Source organism: Artemia sp. Qi Xiang Cuo, unplaced genomic scaffold (genome assembly GCF_049724085.1).
Source record: "Artemia sp. Qi Xiang Cuo unplaced genomic scaffold, ASM4972408v1 HiC_scaffold_22, whole genome shotgun sequence".
Lineage (NCBI taxonomy): Eukaryota > Metazoa > Arthropoda > Branchiopoda > Anostraca > Artemiidae > Artemia > Artemia sp. Qi Xiang Cuo.
In genome coordinates, this window is record NW_028297431.1 from 8,556,399 (window position 1) to 8,561,028 (window position 4,630).

Consider the following 4,630-nt stretch of genomic DNA (forward strand, 5'->3'; position numbering starts at 1 on the left):
TAGTTTTGACCTTCGTATGGTAGCTCCATAAGTTATTTTAGGGATATATTTTATATCAACATGCAAAGTCGACATAGCTTTATTTCATTTTTTAAGGTTCATTTAGACGAGGTTTAAGAAATTATCAAAAATTGTTAGTAAATAGCAAATTCTTTCTTGAATTCATCAGCTGGATAAACAAAAAGACATTTCGTTCAAGAAATTATGACAAAATTCTAAGTAAGTAACAAACTCTTTCTTGAAGTTACCTCATTGATTTCTTTTTTTAATTCACTTGTTGAATAAACAAAAAGAAATTTCATTCAAGAAATTATGACAAAATTCTAGGTTCACTTAGAGTGGCGACAACACATAGAAAGACGACACGCACACAGAGACGACAAACACACAGAGACAACACACACACACAGATACGAAACACCCACAGAGAGGACACATGCACAGAGACGACACACACACACACACACACAGAGACAACACAAAAAGAGAGACGACAAGCACACAGAAACGACACACACACACACACACACACACACACACACACACACACACACACACACACACATACACAGAGACGACACACACATAGAGACAACACAGACACAGAGACGACACACACACACACACAGAGACGAAAAACACATAGAGAGACGACAAACACACAGAGACAGCACACACACAGATACGAAACACCCACAGAGAGGACACATGCACAGAGACGACACACACACACACACACACACACACACACACACACACACACAGAGTCCACTCAAACAGAGAGAGGACAAACACACAGAGACGACAGACACAAAGAGACGAATCACTTGCCTATCCTTGGCACCTTTCCAAACGAGCGGGGATTCCCCACTGATTCCTACACATTGCAAAAAAGTGACCAGAAAATTTTGACAAAACAACATTTTACCTTAATTTTCAGTTAGCCTATCAGTTTTTTGGTTTTTTAGGGACCAATCAGGAGAGATATGCAAAGTCGACATAGCCTTATTTCATTTTTTAAGGTTCATTTAGACGAGGTTACGCGCGTAACCTCGTCTAAATGACCCTTAAAAAATTAAATAAATATAAGTGGACTTTGCATATATATCATGATTGGTCCCGAAAAAACCAAAAAAATGATAGGCTAACTGAAAACTAACGTAAAATGTTGTTTTGTCAAAATTTTCTGGTTACTTTTTTGCAATGTGTAGGAATCAGTGGGGAATCCCCGCTCGTTTGGAAAGGTGCCAAGGAAAGGCAAGTGATTCGTCTCTTTGTGTCTGTCGTCTCTGTGTGTTTGTCCTCTCTGTGTGCGTGTGGACTCTGTGTGTGTGTGTGTGTGTGTGTGTGGGTGTGTGTGTGTCTGTGTGTGTCGTCTCTGTGCTTGTGTCCTCTCTGTGGGTGTTTCGTATCTGTGTGTGTGCTGTCTCTGTGTGTTTGTCGTCTCTCTAGGTGTTTTTCGTCTGTGTGTGTGTGTGTGTCGTCTCTGTGTCTGTGTTGTCTCTATGTGTGTGTCGTCTCTGTGTATGTGTGTGTGTGTGTGTGTGTGTGTGTGTGTGTGTGTGTGTCTTGTATGTGTACTTGTCTTCTATCTTTTTTTGTGGTCTCTGTGTGTGTGTGTGTGTGTGTCGTCTCTGTGCATGTGTCCTCTCTGTGGGTGTTTCGTATCTGTGTGTGTGTGTGTGTGTGTTGTCTCTGTGTGTTTGTCGTATCTGTGTGCGTGTCGTCTTTCTATGTGTTGTCGCCACTCTAAGTGAACCTAGAATTTTGTCATAATTTCTTGAATGAAATTTCTTTTTGTTTATTCAACAAGTGAATTCAAGAAAGAAATCCATGAGGTAACTTCAAGAAAGAGTTTGTTACTTACTTAGAATTTTGTCATAATTTCTTGAACGAAATGTCTTTTTGTTTATCCAGCTGATGAATTCAAGAAAGAATTTGCTATTTACTAACAATTTTTGATAATTTCTTAAACCTCGTCTAAATGAACCTTAAAAAATGAAATAAAGCTATGTCGACTTTGCATGTTGATATAAAATATATCCCTAAAATAACTTATGGAGTTACCATACGAATGTCAAAACTATGGCTCGTGAGGGGATCGAACCCTCGACCTTCACGTTATTAGCATGACGCTCTAACCAACTGAGCTAACAAGCCATTAAGAATATTATCACTCTAACACTTAGATTTTTGTTAAAAGAATTTGCTACTTACTTACAATTTTTTCATAATTTCTTGAATGAAATTTCCGTATTGCATATCCAAGAGTTGACTTCAAGAATGAAATTGTTACTTACTGAGAATTTTTTAATAATTACTTGAATTAAATTTCTACATCATGTAGCTAAGTGAAAATTGTTTGTGATAAAGAGAAAAAAAGTTACTTACTTGCGATTTTTTCATAATTTCTTGAATGAAGTATCTGTACTGTATATCCAAGAGGTGAAATCAATAAAGAGTTTGCTACTTACTTAAAAATATGTCTGAAGTTGATTGTCTGAAAAGTATTTTTTTTTTTGGGGGGAGATACACGAATGGCTGAAAAAAAAGCAGAACTTTTAAAATCACAACAACTGAAGATCAGTAAATAATTCCATTGTTTGTTTTTTTTTTGTTAAACACAATTGGCTGAAATAAAACGTGCCTATTAATTGGAATTTAACACCTAAACACACTTGCAAAAATCACTGCACTGGTGTTTTGGATTTGTCAAGATTTAAATGTTAAGAGTGATAACATTTTTGTGTTTGTGCTAACGAACTGTAAGTAAGGAGCGACACGACTCAATAGTAACCGAAACTATAAAGTTACTTACTGAGAATTTTTTTTCATAATTTCTTGAATTTAATTTCTAGGTATTATATCTAACTCGTGAAAACTTTAAAGAGTTTGCTACTTACTTTGAATTTTGTCTTAATTTTTTGAACGAAATGTATTTTCTTTAATCAAACAGGTGAATTCAAGAAAGACTTTGCTACTTAGTTACAATTTTTTCATAATTTTTTTATGTAAAATAATCATTATTTTTTTTTTTTATAGTTAATAAACTTTTGTCAATTTCTCATAGTCATTGTCCCACCACCTGAACAATTAAAAGAAGAAAAAAAGTTACATTGCCTTATGTCTTTCATAATGTCAACTGAACATGTTAAAAAAAAAATATTTTTTTTTTGTCGGGAAAATGTAGTCTTATTCTTAGAATGGGTAAGTTAGAACAAGAGAATGATAGAAAAAATTAATGGTTTTATTCCAATTTTTTTTTAAAAATAAAAACGAAAAATATGAGTCCAATTCGATTCTTTGAGCCTCTTCATTATAACTGTCGATGAAATTTGACCATTGTTCGACTGATGCAGTATGTTGTACGAGCAGTTGCTCCTCGGCTTCAGTTAAAGGAAACGAACTCCATATGTCGGAGCTTGGTGGTGTTGTTTTTACTTTCTCAATAATCCGTATTTTCCTCTGTCTGTTGCCAACGGATTTTTTCGACCTGGGCTAAATAAATACTTGTAAGAGAGAAGAACTTTTTTATCCGTCCATATCAACAATTAAAATGTTGGATGGCCCCTTTTAGAGCCCCCCTCCCCCCCCCCCACCCTCCTCCCAGGGAGAAACCATGGGCTCCGAAAGTTTCCGTCGATGTAGGAGGATCGATATCCTGCCTGAGTTGGAGGGGGTCTTAGCAGTCAAAAATCTGTTAAAAGTGACCCTTCAAAAAGTAAGGTTCTTTTAACTTTCAAAAAAGGCAAGTTTTTTATTGATTTTTTTCAAAAAATAATCAAAATATCTTGTTCAGATGAAATTCATAAGAGAAAATTATACAGAGGACTCTTCTTATAGTAAATATATATCCTGTATAAAGAATATTATTTATCATTCAAAGTAGATCAATATAAATGTGGTCTTTCATACCTCTAAAATTTTGTTAGTTAACTTATACCCGAGTATTTAATGGAGAATTAAAATTTTATTCACAAATATGGGATCTCTTAAATAGCTAATATGGTTTGTTCAATTAGATAATATTATTGGTTGAGCGATTATCTTGAAATATACCCAATTTTAAATTGAATTATTAAAGTAAATGCATTTTGGTTAGAAGTTACGAGGTAAGTTTTTTTTTTTATATATAGAAATGCATGATAAGCACTCCTTTATATATATTGCTAATTTGGTTAATGAAAGAAAATTAAATAGCTTAGAAACAAATTTTAAGTTTTTAAAAAGCTATGCGCCTGAGAAAATTTTGTCTTATTTTTGAAAATAGAGATAGAAAAAAAATTATGTATATACTTACAAATTCTGACTGGACTTCTATATCTGAACTCCTTTGTAATACTTGAGGGGGGTTTGCCATGGTGCCAACGCGGGAGTCAGAGGGCTCTGTCACTATAAGTTTGCTGCTCGATGCATGATCCCGATCGTGTGTAACTTTTCTAGCGAATTTGATAACAGACGCTCTTGTGGCCTGTATTAATGAAGGTTCGCCATATCTCGCTTTTTTCTCAGAAGGGGGATTATTGCATGTCTCTTCTTCTTCCTTTAAAAAAAAGACAAAAAAATTTAGCATGTAGCAAAAATGCATTTTGAGTTTTTGGAAAATAATTCAGTTTATGTTAAACATCTA

At 34.5% G+C, this 4,630-nt stretch overlaps 1 non-coding gene across 1 annotated transcript; it reads right to left on the minus strand.

Annotated features, from left to right (window-relative positions):
* Positions 1 to 2,086: 2,086 nt before the first annotated feature.
* On the minus strand, positions 2,087 to 2,160 carry TRNAI-AAU (transfer RNA isoleucine (anticodon AAU)). The gene has a single exon. It is a non-coding gene; the product is annotated as a tRNA-Ile (tRNA).
* Between the last annotated feature and the right edge of the window lie 2,470 nt (positions 2,161 to 4,630).